At 32.6% G+C, this 27,794-nt stretch overlaps 2 long non-coding RNA genes across 2 annotated transcripts in view; one reads left to right on the top strand and one right to left on the bottom strand.

Moving 5' to 3' along the window:
• Positions 1-2,560: 2,560 nt before the first annotated feature.
• Positions 2,561-7,527, bottom strand: LOC146735517 (uncharacterized). The gene is made up of 3 exons (XR_014931206.1): positions 7,491-7,527; positions 7,179-7,273; positions 2,561-2,632 (listed from the first exon to the last, which is right to left on the bottom strand). It is a non-coding gene; the product is annotated as an uncharacterized LOC146735517 (long non-coding RNA).
• A 226-nt stretch (positions 7,528-7,753) lies between these two features.
• The window catches only part of LOC144357689 (uncharacterized), a 36,864-nt gene continuing 16,823 nt past the window's right edge, over positions 7,754-27,794 (top strand). Inside the window, exons 1-2 of the long non-coding RNA XR_014931100.1 lie at positions 7,754-7,848; positions 10,360-10,426. This is a non-coding gene — a long non-coding RNA (uncharacterized LOC144357689). The remainder of the gene's footprint in view (positions 7,849-10,359; positions 10,427-27,794) is intronic.

The raw sequence follows: 27,794 nt of genomic DNA, 5'->3' as shown, positions 1-27,794 counted from the left end.
AATTAGAAGAAAATAATATGCATACATACTGGATAATAGAAGTTACCAGAAACATCCGGGTATTTCTCCTGTATTCCATTTTAAACATCCACATTTCCTTATATATCCTGGTATTTCTGACAAAACAAGATTTACCAGTGGTAACACAACCCACGTCTGACCTAAATTACACTCTCTGCTTGACGACAAAAGGGGAAACATACAGCACAAGCAGATCTAGACTGAGATGTAAGAAACATATTTCATCATCCAACAGTTTATCCATTTCATTTTGTTTAACTACTCAGAATGAATCAAATTTATATTTATCAACACGCTTGCATGTCAAATTGTATATCGGATAGAATACTGTTATTCGATTACCCAGAGTTCTGTCTTCACACTTACTCACAGCCTGTGCCGTTCCATCATGTAAGTTTTATTAAAAAAGCAACGAAACAGTGTAAACACATGCTGATTTTACTAAATTCTATGCTACTATCAAGTAATAAGAAAACACGTAAAAACAAAATCTATCAAATGAACACGTCATCACAAAGTGCTAAAATAAGATGAAAATGATACGCATACATATCAAATGATAGAAGTTGCTAGATACATCCGGGTATTTTGATTGTCTTTCATTTTAATCACTCACTTGTTTTTATATATCCTGGTATTTACAACAAAAATAAAAAATACACTGGGAATTAAACCCACTACTGACCTATGACACACTTTCTGCAGGACGAAAAATGAAGAAGCTTTCATCACAAGTAGACCCTGACTGGGTTGTTGAGAACATTTTTCTCACACCCATACCTTTTTTCAGATTTGTATTGTTTAACTATTCAGAATCGATCAAATTGATATTTATCAACACGTTTTCACATCAAATTAGACCACTGTGTCTCGGATAGAACACTGATTTTCGACAGCCCAGAAGTATGTATGTACACTTACTCACAGGCTGTGCCCTGTCATCATGTAAATTTTAATTTAAAAAAAAACAACGAAACCATGTAAACAAATGCTGGTTTTACGAAATTGCATACTACTATCACATAACATGAAACCACTACAAAGGGTCTTTCATATGAACACGTCATCACTAGGGGCAAGAATAAGATGCAAATGGTATACATACGTTCATAAAGGATGATATACGCTGCCAGACACATCCGTAAATTTACAGCTATTTTCCCTGTCTTCCATTTTAAAAACCACTGGTTCGTATATCTCCTGGTATTTGAAATGAAAACGCATTCATCACAAGCAGACCCAGACTGAGTTTTAAGTAATATATTTCAACACCAATACCTTTTTTCAGTTACGTATTACTGATCTACGGAATTAATCAAATTGATATTTATCAAAACGGTTGCATATCAAAATAGACAACTGTATCTCGGATGGAAAACTGTTATTCGACTGCCCTGGGGTCTGCTGTCACACTTACCCTCAGCCTGTGCCATGCCATCATGTAAATCTTACCTAAAAACAACGAAACAGTGTAAAACAATGCTGATTTTACGAGATTCTACATGCAATCACGTAAAAAACTAAATCTTTTAAATGACAACGCCATCACTAGGTGAGAAAATTAGATGAAAATGGTATGCATACATACTAGAAAACAGACACATCCGGGTATTTTTCTTACCTTCAATTTAACGCCCACATGTTGTTATATATCCTGGTACTTACAATAAAAATATATATTTAACTGTCGTAACTCAACACACTACCGATTGGACTTACTCTCTACCTGACGACGAAAGGGGGAGCATTCATCACAAGCAACCACAGACTAAGTTGTAAGTAACATATTTCAACACTTACATCTTTTTTCAGGTTCGTATTGTTTAACTATTCAGAATGAATCAAATTGATATTTATTGAAACATTTCAATATGAAATTATACCACTGTATCTCGAATAGAACATTGTCATTCGACTGCCAAGAGGTTTGTGTTTTCATACTCATTTAAAGCCTTTTCCTGCCATCATGTCACTTTTACTAAAAAACAACGAAACAGTGTTGCTGATTTTACAAAAATACATACTACTATCAAGTAACAAGCATTCACATGAAGAATTAAATTATTCAAATGAGCACGTTATCACTATACATACATACTGGCTGATAGAAGTTGCCAGACACATCTGTGAATTTTCGGGTATTTCCTTGGCTTCCATTTTAAACACCCACATGTTCTTATATCTTCTGGTATTTGCAATGAAAACGCGTTCATCAATAGCAAACCCAGAATGATTTGTAAGTAACATATTTCAACACTCGCACTTTTTTCGGTTTCGTTTTGTTTAAATACTCGGAATGAATCAAATTGATATTAATCAACATTTTTGCATATCAAAATAGACCACTGTATCTCATATGAAAACTGTTATTCGACTGCCCTGAGGTCTGCTTTCGTACTTACTCTCAGCCTGTGCCCTGCCATCATGTAAATTTTACTTAAAAAATCAACGACACAGAGTGCTAGATGACAGAATTGCCAGACACATCCGGGTATTTCTCTTCTATTCCATTTTAAACATCGACGTGTCCTTATATAACCTGGTATTTCTAACAAAACAAGATTTACCAGTGGTAACACAACCCACGTCTGATCAAAGATACACTCTCTTCCTGACGACAAAAGAGGAAACATTCATTAGATCTTGACTGAGATGTAACTAACATATTTCTTCATCCAAATATTTCATTTCATTTTGTTTAACTATTCAGAATGAATCAAATTTATATTTATCAAAATGTTTGCATATCAAAATAGACTACTGTATATCGGATGGAAAACTGTTATTCGACTGCCGTAAGGTCTGCTTTCACACTTACTCTCAGCCTGTGTTATGCCATTATGTAAATTTTACTTAAAAACAACACAACAGTGTAAAACAATGCTGATTTTACGAGATTACATTCAATAACGTGAAAAACAAAATTTTTCTAAAACGCCATCACTAGATGAGAAAAATATATGAAAATGGTATGCATGCATACTAGAAAACAGACGTTCCAGACACACACGATTATTTGCCATGTCTTCAATTCAACGCCAACATGTTGTTATATCTCCTGGTATTTACAATACAAATACATATTTAAATGTCTTAACCCAACCCACTACCGACCTAGGGCACACAACCCCCTACCGACCTGGGGCTCACTCTCTGCCCGACGAGCAAGCAAACACAGACTAAGTTGTAAGTAACATATTTCAACACTCGCACTTTTTTTTTTAGATTCGTATTGTTTAACTATTCAGGATGAATCAAATTGATATTTATTAAAACGTTTCAATATGAAATTAGACCACTGTATCTCGGATAGAACACTGTCATTCGACTGCCACAAGATTTGTTGCCATCATGTCACTTTCACTAAAGAACAACGAAACAGTGTTGCTGATTTTATGAAATTACATACTACTATCAAGTAACGTGCAATCACATAAAGAAAACAAAGTCGTTCAAATGAACACGTCATCACTATGCATACATAATGGATGATAGAAGTCGCCAGACACATCCAGTTATTTACAACAAAAATAAAAAAATACACTGGGAATTAAACCCACTACTGACCTATGACACACTTTCTGCAGGACGAAAAATGAAGAAGCTTTCATCACAAGTAGACCCTGACTGGGTTGTTGAGAACATTTTTCTCACACCCATACCTTTTTTCAGATTTTTATTGTTTAACTATTCAGAATCGATCAAATTGATATTTATCAACACGTTTTCATATAAAATCAGACAACTGTATCTCGGAGAGAACAATTTTATTCGACTGCGCAGCGGTCTGTCTTCACACTTGCTCACAGCCTGTAGGGTTCCATCATGTACATTTTGTTAAAAAAAACAACGATACAGTGTAAACACATGCTGATTTCACAAAATTACATGCTACTATTAAGTAACGTGTATTCACGTAAAAAACTAAATCTATCAAATGAACACGTCATCACATGGTGCTAAAATTAGATGAAAATGATGCGTATACATATTAAATGATAGAAGTTGCTAGATACATCCGGGTATTTTGCCTGTCTTTCATTTTAATTACCAACTTGTTTTATATCTCCTGGTATTTTCAACAAAACTGAAAAAATACAGTGGGAACTAAACCCACTACTGACATATGTCACACTTTCTTTAGGACGACGAATGAGGAAGCTTCCATCACAAGCAGACCTAAACTGAGTTGAGAATAAAATATTTCTTACACCCCTTCCTTTTTTCCATATTTTTGTATTGTTTAACTACTCAGAATGAATCAAATTGATATTTATCAAAACGTTTTCATATAAAATAAGACCACTGTATCTTGGATAGAACCCTTTTGTTCGACTGCCCTGCTTTCACACTTACTCACGTTCTGTTCCCTGCCATCATGTAAATTTTACTTAAAAAATCACGTAAAACAAAGTCTTTCAAATGAATACGTCATCACAAGGTGCAAATTAGAAGAAAATAATATGCATACATACTGGATAATAGAAGTTACCAGAAACATCCGGGTATTTCTCCTGTATTCCATTTTAAACATCCACATTTCCTTATATATCCTGGTATTTCTGACAAAACAAGATTTACCAGTGGTAACACAACCCACGTCTGACCTAAATTACACTCTCTGCTTGACGACAAAAGGGGAAACATACAGCACAAGCAGATCTAGACTGAGATGTAAGAAACATATTTCATCATCCAACCGTTTTTCCATTTCATTTTGTTTAACTACTCAGAATGAATCAAATTTATATTTATCAACACGCTTGCATGTCAAATTGTATATCGGATAGAATACTGTTATTCGATTACCCAGAGTTCTGTCTTCACACTTACTCACAGCCTGTGCCGTTCCATCATGTAAGTTTTATTAAAAAAGCAACGAAACAGTGTAAACACATGCTGATTTTACTAAATTCTATGCTACTATCAAGTAATAAGAAAACACGTAAAAACAAAATCTATCAAATGAACACGTCATCACAAAGTGCTAAAATAAGATGAAAATGATACGCATACATATCAAATGATAGAAGTTGCTAGATACATCCGGGTATTTTGATTGTCTTTCATTTTAATCACTCACTTGTTTTTATATATCCTGGTATTTACAACAAAAATAAAAAAATACACTGGGAATTAAACCCACTACTGACCTATGACACACTTTCTGCAGGACGAAAAATGAAGAAGCTTTCATCACAAGTAGACCCTGACTGGGTTGTTGAGAACATTTTTCTCACACCCATACCTGTTTTCAGATTTGTATTGTTTAACTATTCAGAATCGATCAAATTGATATTTATCAACACGTTTTCATATAAAATCAGACAACTGTATCTCGGAGAGAACAATTTTATTCGACTGCGCAGCGGTCTGTCTTCACACTTGCTCACAGCCTGTAGGGTTCCATCATGTACATTTTGTTAAAAAAAACAACGATACAGTGTAAACACATGCTGATTTCACAAAATTACATGCTACTATTAAGTAACGTGTATTCACGTAAAAAACTAAATCTATCAAATGAACACGTCATCACATGGTGCTAAAATTAGATGAAAATGATGCGTATACATATTAAATGATAGAAGTTGCTAGATACATCCGGGTATTTTGCCTGTCTTTCATTTTAATTACCAACTTGTTTTATATCTCCTGGTATTTTCAACAAAACTGAAAAAATACAGTGGGAACTAAACCCACTACTGACATATGTCACACTTTCTTTAGGACGACGAATGAGGAAGCTTCCATCACAAGCAGACCTAAACTGAGTTGAGAATAAAATATTTCTTACACCCCTTCCTTTTTTCCATATTTTTGTATTGTTTAACTACTCAGAATGAATCAAATTGATATTTATCAAAACGTTTTCATATAAAATAAGACCACTGTATCTTGGATAGAACCCTTTTGTTCGACTGCCCTGCTTTCACACTTACTCACGTTCTGTTCCCTGCCATCGTGTAAATTTTACTTAAAAAATCACGTAAAACAAAGTCTTTCAAATGAATACGTCATCACAAGGTGCAAATTAGAAGAAAATAATATGCATACATACTGGATAATAGAAGTTACCAGAAACATCCGGGTATTTCTCCTGTATTCCATTTTAAACATCCACATTTCCTTATATATCCTGGTATTTCTGACAAAACAAGATTTACCAGTGGTAACACAACCCACGTCTGACCTAAATTACACTCTCTGCTTGACGACAAAAGGGGAAACATACAGCACAAGCAGATCTAGACTGAGATGTAAGAAACATATTTCATCATCCAACAGTTTATCCATTTCATTTTGTTTAACTACTCAGAATGAACCAAATTTATATTTATCAACACGCTTGCATGTCAAATTGTATATCGGATAGAATACTGTTATTCGATTACCCAGAGTTCTGTCTTCACACTTACTCACAGCCTGTGCCGTTCCATCATGTAAGTTTTATTAAAAAAGCAACGAAACAGTGTAAACACATGCTGATTTTACTAAATTCTATGCTACTATCAAGTAAAAAAAAACACGTAAAAACAAAATCTATCAAATGAACACGTCATCACAAAGTGCTAAAATAAGATGAAAATGATACGCATACATATCAAATGATAGAAGTTGCTAGATACATCCGGGTATTTTGATTGTCTTTCATTTTAATCACTCACTTGTTTTTATATATCCTGGTATTTACAACAAAAATAAAAAAATACACTGGGAATTAAACCCACTACTGACCTATGACACACTTTCTGCAGGACGAAAAATGAAGAAGCTTTCATCACAAGTAGACCCTGACTGGGTTGTTGAGAACATTTTTCTCACACCCATACCTTTTTTCAGATTTGTATTGTTTAACTATTCAGAATCGATCAAATTGATATTTATCAACACGTTTTCACATCAAATTAGACCACTGTGTCTCGGATAGAACACTGATTTTCGACAGCCCAGAAGTATGTATGTACACTTACTCACAGGCTGTGCCCTGTCATCATGTAACTTTTAATTTAAAAAAAACAACGAAACCATGTAAACAAATGCTGGTTTTACGAAATTGCATACTACTATCACATAACATGAAACCACTACAAAGGGTCTTTCATATGAACACGTCATCACTAGGGGCAAGAATAAGATGCAAATGGTATACATACGTTCATACAGGATGATATACGCTGCCAGACACATCCGTAAATTTACAGCTATTTTCCCTGTCTTCCATTTTAAAAACCACTGGTTCGTATATCTCCTGGTATTTGAAATGAAAACGCATTCATCACAAGCAGACCCAGACTGAGTTTTAAGTAATATATTTCAACACCAATACCTTTTTTCAGTTACGTATTACTGATCTACGGAATTAATCAAATTGATATTTATCAAAACGGTTGCATATCAAAATAGACAACTGTATCTCGGATGGAAAACTGTTATTCGACTGCCCTGGGGTCTGCTGTCACACTTACCCTCAGCCTGTGCCATGCCATCATGTAAATCTTACCTAAAAACAACGAAACAGTGTAAAACAATGCTGATTTTACGAGATTCTACATGCAATCACGTAAAAAACTAAATCTTTTAAATGACAACGCCATCACTAGGTGAGAAAATTAGATGAAAATGGTATGCATACATACTAGAAAACAGACACATCCGGGTATTTTTCTTACCTTCAATTTAACGCCCACATGTTGTTATATATCCTGGTACTTACAATAAAAATATATATTTAACTGTCGTAACTCAACACACTACCGATTGGACTTACTCTCTACCTGACGACGAAAGGGGGAGCATTCATCACAAGCAACCACAGACTAAGTTGTAAGTAACATATTTCAACACTTACATCTTTTTTCAGGTTCGTATTGTTTAACTATTCAGAATGAATCAAATTGATATTTATTGAAACATTTCAATATGAAATTATACCACTGTATCTCGAATAGAACATTGTCATTCGACTGCCAAGAGGTTTGTGTTTTCATACTCATTTAAAGCCTTTTCCTGCCATCATGTCACTTTTACTAAAAAACAACGAAACAGTGTTGCTGATTTTACAAAAATACATACTACTATCAAGTAACAAGCATTCACATGAAGAATTAAATTATTCAAATGAGCACGTTATCACTATACATACATACTGGCTGATAGAAGTTGCCAGACACATCTGTGAATTTTCGGGTATTTCCTTGGCTTCCATTTTAAACACCCACATGTTCTTATATCTTCTGGTATTTGCAATGAAAACGCGTTCATCAATAGCAAACCCAGAATGATTTGTAAGTAACATATTTCAACACTCGCACTTTTTTCGGTTTCGTTTTGTTTAAATACTCGGAATGAATCAAATTGATATTAATCAACATTTTTGCATATCAAAATAGACCACTGTATCTCATATGAAAACTGTTATTCGACTGCCCTGAGGTCTGCTTTCGTACTTACTCTCAGCCTGTGCCCTGCCATCATGTAAATTTTACTTAAAAAATCAACGACACAGAGTGCTAGATGACAGAATTGCCAGACACATCCGGGTATTTCTCTTCTATTCCATTTTAAACATCGACGTGTCCTTATATAACCTGGTATTTCTAACAAAACAAGATTTACCAGTGGTAACACAACCCACGTCTGATCAAAGATACACTCTCTTCCTGACGACAAAAGAGGAAACATTCATTAGATCTTGACTGAGATGTAACTAACATATTTCTTCATCCAAATATTTCATTTCATTTTGTTTAACTATTCAGAATGAATCAAATTTATATTTATCAAAATGTTTGAATATCAAAATAGACTACTGTATATCGGATGGAAAACTGTTATTCGACTGCCGTAAGGTCTGCTTTCACACTTACTCTCAGCCTGTGCTATGCCATTATGTAAATTTTACTTAAAAACAACACAACAGTGTAAAACAATGCTGATTTTACGAGATTACATTCAATAACGTGAAAAACAAAATTTTTCTAAAACGCCATCACTAGATGAGAAAAATATATGAAAATGGTATGCATGCATACTAGAAAACAGACGTTCCAGACACACACGATTATTTGCCATGTCTTCAATTCAACGCCAACATGTTGTTATATCTCCTGGTATTTACAATAAAAATACATATTTAAATGTCTTAACCCAACCCACTACCGACCTAGGGCACACAACCCCCTACCGACCTGGGGCTCACTCTCTGCCTGACGAGCAAGCAAACACAGACTAAGTTGTAAGTAACATATTTCAACACTCGCACTTTTTTTTTAGATTCGTATTGTTTAACTATTCAGAATGAATCAAATTGATATTTATTAAAACGTTTCAATATGAAATTAGACCACTGTATCTCGGATAGAACACTGTCATTCGACTGCCACAAGATTTGTTGCCATCATGTCACTTTCACTAAAGAACAACGAAACAGTGTTGCTGATTTTATGAAATTACATACTACTATCAAGTAACGTGCAATCACATAAAGAAAACAAAGTCGTTCAAATGAACACGTCATCACTATGCATACATAATGGATGATAGAAGTCGCCAGACACATCCAGTTATTACCCCTGTCTTTCATTTTTAACACGCAAGTTCTTACAACTCCTCGCATTTGCAGCAAATATACAGGTTTTACAGTTGTGACTACAAATTATTCTCAGCCGTCTACACGACGACGAAAAACAGACTCGGTTGTAGAAACGGTTACAACAGTTATAGTACTTTTCCGATCCATATTTCTTAACTACCCAGTATGCATTTCATTGATATTGATTGATCGAAATGCTTGTATATGAAATCATACCATAGTATCTGGAATTGAAAACTGTAATGATGTTACACTGTGTAAATGTATATAGCCGTTACCAGATTGCTAGGTCGAGTTGAATATTAAGTCTTAACACCCTATAATATTCAATAATTTTACCACTGTGTATATAGGTTCCTTACAATTTATAATTTCACAATTCGTGCAACACAGGGGTAATTTAAACTATTGGACATAAATATCGGACAAACCCAACACACGCCTGACAGGACGATGTAGTTTTTCAATTCCCCGACGATTTTCGTCGGTACCAATCACATTACAGGGATGTCAGGAAGTGACAGCCATCAAAGAGAAACCTTTCACAGCAGAGTTTATTCGTTGACACAATGTGTGATAAGGTGCTTACAAATTTCCGCTAATTGTTTATCATTTTGTTAAAAACAGTCTGTGATTTTCGCCGACAAGGGGGTGGCTACAAGGGAGTTTGTGTAATAATGTCACATTACAATTACTGTTTCATCCAACACCTCTCACTTATTGTTTAATTATTCCCATGACAGAGATATGGCAAGTTACAAAGCAATAATGGTAATATGTGCTGTGTTACTCATGGTCACAGATATAAAGGTAAAGTTTTTCATTTGTTCTATCCATGTTTACACATATTTGTGTCTGTCTCATGAACATGTAACATACGTGACATGCTATTGTGAAAGATATGTGGTAATACATGACACAAAACAAGGTTATATATTATCTCAAATATCATATTAAAAACAACACTTTCTCAATGCCATGTCTGAATAACACATCAATGAGTAATAATATGTGTGTATTTATGTATATCAGGGTCGATAATGGAAACAGAATGATGACAATACTTATTTCAATATTTCAATATACATACACATTAAACGGTTATACGCCATAGTTAAGATTTGTATAACACGCATATACACACATATCTACCAACACATATTATCACACACATATCTACCAACACATATTATCACACGCATATACACACATATCTACCAACACATATTATCACACACATATACACACATATATACTAACACATATCTACCAACACATATCTACCAACACATATTATCACACACATATACACACATATCTATCAACACATATTATCAAACACATATACACACATATCTACCAACACATATCATCACACACATATACACACATATCTACCAACACATGTTATCACACATATCTACCAACACATATTATCACACGCATATACACACATATCTACCAACACATATTATCACACACATATACACATATATCTATCAACACATATTATCACACGCATATACACACATATCTACTAACACATATTATACACACATATCTACCAACACATATTATCACACAACTATACACACATATCTACCAACACATATTATCACACGCATATACACACATATCTTCTAACACACATTATACACACATATCTACCAACACATATTATCACACACATATACACACATATATATCAACACATATTATCACACACATATGCACACATATCTACCAACACATATTATCACACACATATACACACATATCTACCAACACATATTATCACACACATATACACATATATCTACCAACACATATTATCACACGCATATACACACATATCTACTAACACATATTATACACACATATCTACCAACACATATTATCACACGCATATACACACATATCTACCAACACATATTATCACACGCATATACACACATATCTACCAACACATATTATCACACGCATATACACACTTATCTACGAACACATATTATAACACGCATATACACACATATCTACCAACACATATTATAACACGCATATACACACATATCTACCAACACATATTATCACACACATATACACACATATCTACCAACACATATTATAACACGCATATACACACATATCTACCAACACATATTATCACACACATATACAGACATATCTACCAACACATATTATTACACACATATACACACATATCTACCAACACATATTATACACACATATACACACATATCTACCAACACATATTATTATACACATATACACACATATGTACCAACACATATTATCACACACATGTACACACATATCTACCAACACATATTATCACACGCATATACATACATATCTACCAACACATATTATCACACGCATATACACACATATCTACTAACACATATTATACACACATATCTACCAACACATATTATCACACAACTATACACACATATCTACCAACACATATTATAACACGCATATACACACATATCTACCAACACATATTGTCACACACATATACACACATATCTACCAACACATATTATCACACGCATATACACACATATCTACCAACACATATTATCACACGCATATACATACATATCTACCAACACATATTATAACACGCATATACACACTTATCTACCAACACATATTATCACACACATATACACACATATCTACCAACACATATTATCACACGCATATACATACATATCTACCAACACATATTATAACACGCATATACACACATATCTACCAATACATATTATCACACGCATATGCACACATATCTACCAACACATATTATAACACGCATATACACACATATCTACCAACACATATTATAACACGCATATACACACATATCTACCAACACATATTGTCACACACATATACACACATATCTACCAACATATATTATAACACGCATATACACACATATCTACCAACACATATTATCACACACATATTTACCAACACATATTATCACACGCATATACATACATATCTACCAACACATATTATCACACGCATATACACACATATCTACCAACACATATTATCACACACATATACACACATTTCTACCAACACATATTATAACACGCATATACACACATATCTACCAACACATATTATCACACCCATATACACACATATCTACCAACACATATTACCACACACATATACACACATATCTACCAACACATATACACACATATCTACCAACACATAATATCACACACGTATACACACACACATACCAACACATATTATCACACACATATACACACATATCTACCAACACATATTATAACACCCACATATACACACATATCTACCAACACATATTATCACACACATATACACATATATCTACTAACACATATACACACATATCTAGCAACACATATTATAACACGCATATACACACATATCTACCAACACATATTATCACACATATCTACCAACACATATTATCACACACATATACACACATATCTACCAACACATATTATAACACGCATATACACACTTATCTACCAACACATATTATCACACGCATATACACACATATCTACCAACACATATTATCAGACGCATATACATACATATATACCAACAAATATTATAACTCGCATATACACACTTATCTACCAACACATATTATCACACGCATATACACACATATCTACCAACACATATTATCACACGCATTTACACACATATCTACCAACACATATTATCACACGCATATACACACTTATCTACGAACACATATTATAACACGCATATACACACATATCTACCAACACATATTATAACACGCATATACACACATATCTACCAACACATATTATCACACACATATACACACATATCTACCAACACATATTATAACACGCATATACACACATATCTACCAACACATATTATCACACACATATACAGACATATCTACCAACACATATTATTACACACATATACACACATATCTACCAACACATATTATACACACATATACACACATATCTACCAACACATATTATTATACACATATACACACATATGTACCAACACATATTATCACACACATGTACACACATATCTACCAACACATATTATCACACGCATATACATACATATCTACCAACACATATTATAACACGCATATACACACTTATCTACCAACACATATTATACACTCATATCTACCAACACATATTATCACACACATATACACACATATCTAACAACACATATTATCACACACATATACACACATATCTACAAAATATATTATCACACACATATACACACATAGCTACCAACACATATTATCACACACATATATCTAACAACACATATTATCACACGCATATACACACATATCTACTAACACATATTATACACACATATCTACCAACACATATTATCACACAACTATACACACATATCTACCAACACATATTATAACACGCATATACACACATATCTACCAACACATATTGTCACACACATATACACACATATCTACCAACACATATTATCACACGCATATACACACATATCTACCAACACATATTATCACACGCATATACATACATATCTACCAACACATATTATAACACGCATATACACACTTATCTACCAACACATATTATCACACACATATACACACATATCTACCAACACATATTATCACACGCATATACATACATATCTACCAACACATATTATAACACGCATATACACACATATCTACCAATACATATTATCACACGCATATACACACATATCTACCAACACATATTATAACACGCATATACACACATATCTACCAACACATATTATAACACGCATATACACACATATCTACCAACACATATTGTCACACACATATACACACATATCTACCAACATATATTATAACACGCATATACACACATATCTACTAACACATATTATCACACACATATTTACCAACACATATTATCACACGCATATACATACATATCTACCAACACATATTATCACACGCATATACACACATATCTACCAACACATATTATCACACACATATACACACATTTCTACCAACACATATTATAACACGCATATACACACATATCTACCAACACATATTATCACACCCATATACACACATATCGACCAACACATATTACCACACACATATACACACATATCTACCAACACATATACACACATATCTACCAACACATAATATCACACACATATACACACACACATACCAACACATATTATCACACACATATACACACATATCTACCAACACATATTATAACACCCACATATACACACATATCTACCAACACATATTATCACACACATATACACATATATCTACTAACACATATACACACATATCTAGCAACACATATTATAACACGCATATACACACATATCTACCAACACATATTATCACACATATCTACCAACACATATTATCACACACATATACACACATATCTACCAACACATATTATAACACGCATATACACACATATCTACCAACACATATTGTCACACACATATACACACATATCTACCAACACATATTATCACACGCATATACACACATATCTACCAACACATATTATCACACGCATATACATACATATCTACCAACACATATTATAACACGCATATACACACTTATCTACCAACACATATTATCACACACATATACACACATATCTACCAACACATATTATCACACGCATATACATACATATCTACCAACACATATTATAACACGCATATACACACATATCTACCAATACATATTATCACACGCATATACACACATATCTACCAACACATATTATAACACGCATATACACACATATCTACCAACACATATTATAACACGCATATACACACATATCTACCAACACATATTGTCACACACATATACACACATATCTACCAACATATATTATAACACGCATATACACACATATCTACTAACACATATTATCACACACATATTTACCAACACATATTATCACACGCATATACATACATATCTACCAACACATATTATCACACGCATATACACACATATCTACCAACACATATTATCACACACATATACACACATTTCTACCAACACATATTATAACACGCATATACACACTTATCTACCAACACATATTATACACACATATCTACCAACACATATTACCACACACATATACACACATATCTACCAACACATATACACACATATCTACCAACACATAATATCACACACATATACACACACACATACCAACACATATTATCACACACATATACAGACATATCTACCAACACATATTATAACACCCACATATACACACATATCTACCAACACATATTATCACACACATATACACATATATCTACTAACACATATACACACATATCTAGCAACACATATTATAACACGCATATACACACATATCTACCAACACATATTATCACACATATCTACCAACACATATTATCACACACATATACACACATATCTACCAACACATATTATAACACGCATATACACACTTATCTACCAACACATATTATCACACTCATATACACACATATCTAACAACATATATTATAACACGCATATATACACATATCTACCAACATATATTATAACACGCATACACAGACATATCTACCAACACATATTATCACACACATATATACACGTATCTATCAACACATATTATCACACACATATACACACATATCTACCAACACATATTATCACACACATATTTACCAACACATATTATCACACGCATATACATACATATCTACCAACACATATTATCACACGCATATACACACATATCTACCAACACATATTATCAGACACATATACACACATTTCTACCAACACATATTATAACACGCATATACACACATATCTACCAACACATATTATCACACCCATATACACACATATCTACCAACACATATTACCACACACATATACACACATATCTACCAACACATATACACACATATCTACCAACACATAATATCACACACATATACACACACACATACCAACACATATTATCACACACATATACACACATATCTACCAACACATATTATAACACCCACATATACACACATATCTAGCAACACATATTATCACACACATATACACATATATCTACTAACACATATACATACATATCTAGCAACACATATTATAACACGCATATACACACATATCTACCAACACATATTATCACACATATCTACCAACACATATTATCACACACATATACACACATATCTACCAACACATATTATAACACGCATATACACACTTATCTACCAACACATATTATCACACGCATATACACACATATCTACCAACACATATTATCAGACGCATATACATACATATATACCAACAAATATTATAACTCGCATATACACACTTATCTACCAACACATATTATCACACACATATACACACATATCTACCAACACATATTATCACACACATATGCACACATATCAACCAACACATATTATCACACGCATATACATACATATCTACCAACACATATTATAACACGCATATACACACATATCTACCAATACATATTATCACACGCATATACACACATATCTACCAACACATATTATAACACGCATATACACACATATCTACCAACACATATTGTCACACACATATACACACATATCTACCAACATATATTATAACACGCATATACACACATATCTACTAACACATATTATCACACACATATTTACCAACACATATTATCACACGCATATACATACATATCTACCAACACATATTATCACACGCATATACACACATATCTACCAACACATATTATCACACACATATACACACATTTCTACCAACACATATTATAACACGCATATACACACATATCTACCAACACATATTATCACACCCATATACACACATATCTACCAACACATATTACCACACACATATACACACATATCTACCAACACATATACACACATATCTACCAACACATAATATCACACACATATACACACACACATACCAACACATATTATCACACACATATACACACATATCTACCAACACATATTATAACACCCACATATACACACATATCTACCAACACATATTATCACACACATATACACATATATCTACTAACACATATACACACATATCTAGCAACACATATTATAACACGCATATACACACATATCTACCAACACATATTATCACACATATCTACCAACACATATTATCACACACATATACACACATATCTACCAACACATATTATAACACGCATATACACACATATCTACCAACACATATTGTCACACACATATACACACATATCTACCAACACATTATCACACGCATATACACACATATCTACCAACACATATTATCACACGCATATACATACATATCTACCAACACATATTATAACACGCATATACACACTTATCTACCAACACATATTATCACACACATATACACACATATCTACCAACACATATTATCACACGCATATACATACATATCTACCAACACATATTATAACACGCATATACACACATATCTACCAATACATATTATCACACGCATATACACACATATCTACCAACACATATTATAACACGCATATACACACATATCTACCAACACATATTATAACACGCATATACACACATATCTACCAACACATATTGTCACACACATATACACACATATCTACCAACATATATTATAACACGCATATACACACATATCTACTAACACATATTATCACACACATATTTACCAACACATATTATCACACGCATATACATACATATCTACCAACACATATTATCACACGCATATACACACATATCTACCAACACATATTATCACACACATATACACACATTTCTACCAACACATATTATAACACGCATATACACACTTATCTACCAACACATATTATACACACATATCTACCAACACATATTACCACACACATATAAACACATATCTACCAACACATATACACACATATCTACCAACACATAATATCACACACATATACACACACACATACCAACACATATTATCACACACATATACACACATATCTACCAACACATATTATAACACCCACATATACACACATATCTACCAACACATATTATCACACACATATACACATATATCTACTAACACATATACACACATATCTAGCAACACATATTATAACACGCATATACACACATATCTACCAACACATATTATCACACATATCTACCAACACATATTATCACACACATATACACACATATCTACCAACACATATTATAACACGCATATACACACTTATCTACCAACACATATTATCACACTCATATACACACATATCTAACAACATATATTATAACACGCATATATACACATATCTACCAACATATATTATAACACGCATACACAGACATATCTACCAACACATATTATCACACACATATATACACGTATCTATCAACACATATTATCACACACATATACACACATATCTACCAACACATATTATCACACACATATTTACCAACACATATTATCACACGCATATACATACATATCTACCAACACATATTATCACACGCATATACACACATATCTACCAACACATATTATCAGACACATATACACACATTTCTACCAACACATATTATAACACGCATATACACACATATCTACCAACACATATTATCACACCCATATACACACATATCTACCAACACATATTACCACACACATATACACACATATCTACCAACACATATACACACATATCTACCAACACATAATATCACACACATATACACACACACATACCAACACATATTATCACACACATATACACACATATCTACCAACACATATTATAACACCCACATATACACACATATCTAGCAACACATATTATCACACACATATACACATATATCTACTAACACATATACATACATATCTAGCAACACATATTATAACACGCATATACACACATATCTACCAACACATATTATCACACATATCTACCAACACATATTATCACACACATATACACACATATCTACCAACACATATTATAACACGCATATACACACTTATCTACCAACACATATTATCACACGCATATACACACATATCTACCAACACATATTATCAGACGCATATACATACATATATACCAACAAATATTATAACTCGCATATACACACTTATCTACCAACACATATTATCACACACATATACACACATATCTACCAACACATATTATCACACACATATGCACACATATCTACCAACACATATTATAACACGCATATACACACATATCTACCAACACATATTATCACACTCATATACACACATATCTAACAACACATATTATAACACGCATATATACACACATATCTACCAACACATATTGTCACACACATATACACACATATCTGCCAACACATATTATCACACGCATATACACACATATCTACCAACACATATTATCACACACATATACACACATATCTACCAACACATATTATAACACGCATACACACACATATCTACTAACACATATACACACATATCTAGCAACACATATTATAACACGCATATACACACATATCTACCAACACATATTATCACACACATATACACACATATCTACCAACACATATTATCACACGCATATACACACATATCTACTAACACATATTATACACACATATCTACCAACACATATTATCACACAACTATACACACATATCTACCAACACATATTATCACACGCATATACACACATATCTTCTAACACACATTATACACACATATCTACCAACACATATTATCACACACATATACACACATATATATCAACACATATTATCACACACATATGCACACATATCTACCAACACATATTATCACACACATATACACACATATCTACCAACACATATTATCACACACATATACACATATATCTACCAACACATATTATCACACGCATATACACACATATCTACTAACACATATTATACACACATATCTACCAACACATATTATCACACGCATATACACACATATCTAACAACACATATTATCACACGCATATACACACATATCTACCAACATATATTATCACACGCATATACACACTTATCTACGAACACATATTATAACACGCATATACACACATATCTACCAACACATATTATAACACGCATATACACACATATCTACCAACACATATTATCACACACATATACACACATATCTACCAACACATATTATCACACACATATACACACATATCTACCAACACATATTATACACACATATACACACATATCTACCAACACATATTATTATACACATATACAGACATATGTACCAACACATATTATCACACACATATACACACATATCTAACAACACATATTATCACACACATATACACACATATCTACAAAATATATTATCACACACATATACACACATAGCTACCAACACATATTATCACACACATATACACATATATCTAACAACACATATTATCACACGCATATACACACATATCTACTAACACATATTATACACACATATCTACCAACACATATTATCACACAACTATACACACATATCTACCAACACATATTATAACACGCATATACACACATATCTACCAACACATATTGTCACACACATATACACACATATCTACCAACACATATTATCACACGCATATACACACATATCTACCAACACATATTATCACACGCATATACATACATATCTACCAACACATATTATAACACGCATATACACACTTATCTACCAACACATATTATCACACACATATACACACATATCTACCAACACATATTATCACACGCATATACATACATATCTACCAACACATATTATAACACGCATATACACACATATCTACCAATACATATTATCACACGCATATACACACATATCTACCAACACATATTATAACACGCATATACACACATATCTACCAACACATATTATAACACGCATATACACACATATCTACCAACACATATTGTCACACACATATACACACATATCTACCAACATATATTATAACACGCATATACACACATATCTACCAACACATATTATCACACACATATTTACCAACACATATTATCACACGCATATACATACATATCTACCAACACATATTATCACACGCATATACACACATATCTACCAACACATATTATCACACACATATACACACATTTCTACCAACACATATTATAACACGCATATACACACATATCTACCAACACATATTATCACACCCATATACACACATATCTACCAACACATATTACCACACACATATACACACATATCTACCAACACATATACACACATATCTACCAACACATAATATCACACACGTATACACACACACATACCAACACATATTATCACACACATATACACACATATCTACCAACACATATTATAACACCCACATATACACACATATCTACCAACACATATTATCACACACATATACACATATATCTACTAACACATATACACACATATCTAGCAACACATATTATAACACGCATATACACACATATCTACCAACACATATTATCACACATATCTACCAACACATATTATCACACACATATACACACATATCTACCAACACATATTATAACACGCATATACACACTTATCTACCAACACATATTATAACACGCATATACACACATATCTACCAACACATATTATCAGACGCATATACATACATATATACCAACAAATATTATAACTCGCATATACACACTTATCTACCAACACATATTATCACACGCATATACACACATATCTACCAACACATATTATCACACGCATTTACACACATATCTACCAACACATATTATCACACGCATATACACACTTATCTACGAACACATATTATAACACGCATATACACACATATCTACCAACACATATTATAACACGCATATACACACATATCTACCAACACATATTATCACACACATATACACACATATCTACCAACACATATTATAACACGCATATACACACATATCTACCAACACATATTATCACACACATATACAGACATATCTACCAACACATATTATTACACACATATACACACATATCTACCAACACATATTATACACACATATACACACATATCTACCAACACATATTATTATACACATATACACACATATGTACCAACACATATTATCACACACATGTACACACATATCTACCAACACATATTATCACACGCATATACATACATATCTACCAACACATATTATAACACGCATATACACACTTATCTACCAACACATATTATACACACATATCTACCAACACATATTATCACACACATATACACACATATCTAACAACACATATTATCACACACATATACACACATATCTACAAAATATATTATCACACACATATACACACATAGCTACCAACACATATTATCACACACATATATCTAACAACACATATTATCACACGCATATACACACATATCTACTAACACATATTATACACACATATCTACCAACACATATTATCACACAACTATACACACATATCTACCAACACATATTATAACACGCATATACACACATATCTACCAACACATATTGTCACACACATATACACACATATCTACTAACACATATTATCACACACATATTTACCAACACATATTATCACACGCATATACATACATATCTACCAACACATATTATCACACGCATATACACACATATCTACCAACACATATTATCACACACATATACACACATTTCTACCAACACATATTATAACACGCATATACACACATATCTACCAACACATATTATCACACCCATATACACACATATCTACCAACACATATTACCACACACATATACACACATATCTACCAACACATATACACACATATCTACCAACACATAATATCACACACATATACACACACACATACCAACACATATTATCACACACATATACACACATATCTACCAACACATATTATAACACCCACATATACACACATATCTACCAACACATATTATCACACACATATACACATATATCTACTAACACATATACACACATATCTAGCAACACATATTATAACACGCATATACACACATATCTACCAACACATATTATCACACATATCTACCAACACATATTATCACACACATATACACACATATCTACCAACACATATTATAACACGCATATACACACTTATCTACCAACACATATTATAACACGCATATACACACATATCTACCAACACATATTATCAGACGCATATACATACATATATACCAACAAATATTATAACTCGCATATACACACTTATCTACCAACACATATTATCACACGCATATACACACATATCTACCAACACATATTATCACACGCATTTACACACATATCTACCAACACATATTATCACACGCATATACACACTTATCTACGAACACATATTATAACACGCATATACACACATATCTACCAACACATATTATAACACGCATATACACACATATCTACCAACACATATTATCACACACATATACACACATATCTACCAACACATATTATAACACGCATATACACACATATCTACCAACACATATTATCACACACATATACAGACATATCTACCAACACATATTATTACACACATATACACACATATCTACCAACACATATTATACACACATATACACACATATCTACCAACACATATTATTATACACATATACACACATATGTACCAACACATATTATCACACGCATATACATACATATCTACCAACACATATTATAACACGCACATACACACTTATCTACCAACACATATTATACACACATATCTACCAACACATATTATCACACACATATACACACATATCTAACAACACATATTATCACACACATATACACACATATCTACAAAATATATTATCACACACATATACACACATAGCTACCAACACATATTATCACACACATATATCTAACAACACATATTATCACACGCATATACACACATATCTACTAACACATATTATACACACATATCTACCAACACATATTATCACACAACTATACACACATATCTACCAACACATATTATAACACGCATATACACACATATCTACCAACACATATTGTCACACACATATACACACATATCTACCAACACATATTATCACACGCATATACACACATATCTACCAACACATATTATCACACGCATATACATACATATCTACCAACACATATTATAACACGCATATACACACTTATCTACCAACACATATTATCACACACACATATACACACATATCTACCAACACATATTATCACACGCATATACATACATATCTACCAACACATATTATAACACGCATATACACACATATCTACCAATACATATTATCACACGCATATACACACATATCTACCAACACATATTATAACACGCATATACACACATATCTACCAACACATATTATAACACGCATATACACACATATCTACCAACACATATTGTCACACACATATACACACATATCTACCAACATATATTATAACACGCATATACACACATATCTACTAACACATATTATCACACACATATTTACCAACACATATTATCACACGCATATACATACATATCTACCAACACATATTATCACACGCATATACACACATATCTACCAACACATATTATCACACACATATACACACATTTCTACCAACACATATTATAACACGCATATACACACATATCTACCAACACATATTATCACACCCATATACACACATATCTACCAACACATATTACCACACACATATACACACATATCTACCAACACATATACACACATATCTACCAACACATAATATCACACACATATACACACACACATACCAACACATATTATCACACACATATACACACATATCTACCAACACATATTATAACACCCACATATACACACATATCTACCAACACATATTATCACACACATATACACATATATCTACTAACACATATACACACATATCTAGCAACACATATTATAACACGCATATACACACATATCTACCAACACATATTATCACACATATCTACCAACACATATTATCACACACATATACACACATATCTACCAACACATATTATAACACGCATATACACACTTATCTACCAACACATATTATCACACTCATATACACACATATCTAACAACATATATTATAACACGCATATATACACATATCTACCAACATATATTATAACACGCATACACAGACATATCTACCAACACATATTATCACACACATATATACACGTATCTATCAACACATATTATCACACACATATACACACATATCTACCAACACATATTATCACACACATATTTACCAACACATATTATCACACGCATATACATACATATCTACCAACACATATTATCACACGCATATACACACATATCTACCAACACATATTATCAGACACATATACACACATTTCTACCAACACATATTATAACACGCATATACACACATATCTACCAACACATATTATCACACCCATATACACACATATCTACCAACACATATTACCACACACATATACACACATATCTACCAACACATATACACACATATCTACCAACACATAATATCACACACATATACACACACACATACCAACACATATTATCACACACATATACACACATATCTACCAACACATATTATAACACCCACATATACACACATATCTAGCAACACATATTATCACACACATATAACATATATCTACTAACACATATACATACATATCTAGCAACACATATTATAACACGCATATACACACATATCTACCAACACATATTATCACACATATCTACCAACACATATTATCACACACATATACACACATATCTACCAACACATATTATAACACGCATATACACACTTATCTACCAACACATATTATCACACGCATATACACACATATCTACCAACACATATTATCAGACGCATATACATACATATATACCAACAAATATTATAACTCGCATATACACACTTATCTACCAACACATATTATCACACACATATACACACATATCTACCAACACATATTATCACACACATATGCACACATATCTACCAACACATATTATAACACGCATATACACACATATCTACCAACACATATTATCACACTCATATACACACATATCTAACAACACATATTATAACACGCATATATACACACATATCTACCAACACATATTGTCACACACATATACACACATATCTGCCAACACATATTATCACACGCATATACACACATATCTACCAACACATATTATCACACACATATACACACATATCTACCAACACATATTATAACACGCATACACACACATATCTACCAACACATATTATCACACATATCTACCAACACATATTATCACACACATATACACACATATCTGCCAACACATATTATCACACGCATATACACACATATCTACCAACACATATTATCACACACATATACACACATATCTACCAACACATATTATAACACGCATATACACACATATCTACCAACACATATTATCACACATATCTACCAACACATATTATCACACACATATACACACATATCTACCAACACATATTATAACACGCATATACACACTTATCTACCAACACATATTATCACACGCATATACACACATATCTACCAACACATATTATCAGACGCATATACATACATATATACCAACAAATATTATAACTCGCATATACACACTTATCTACCAACACATATTATCACACACATATACACACATATCTACCAACACATATTATCACACACATATGCACACATATCTACCAACACAT

Source organism: Saccoglossus kowalevskii, chromosome 12, assembly GCF_978046115.1.
Source record: "Saccoglossus kowalevskii chromosome 12, keSacKowa6.1, whole genome shotgun sequence".
Classification (NCBI taxonomy): Eukaryota; Metazoa; Hemichordata; class Enteropneusta; family Harrimaniidae; genus Saccoglossus; species Saccoglossus kowalevskii.
This window is presented reverse-complemented; position numbering and strand designations above follow the sequence as displayed.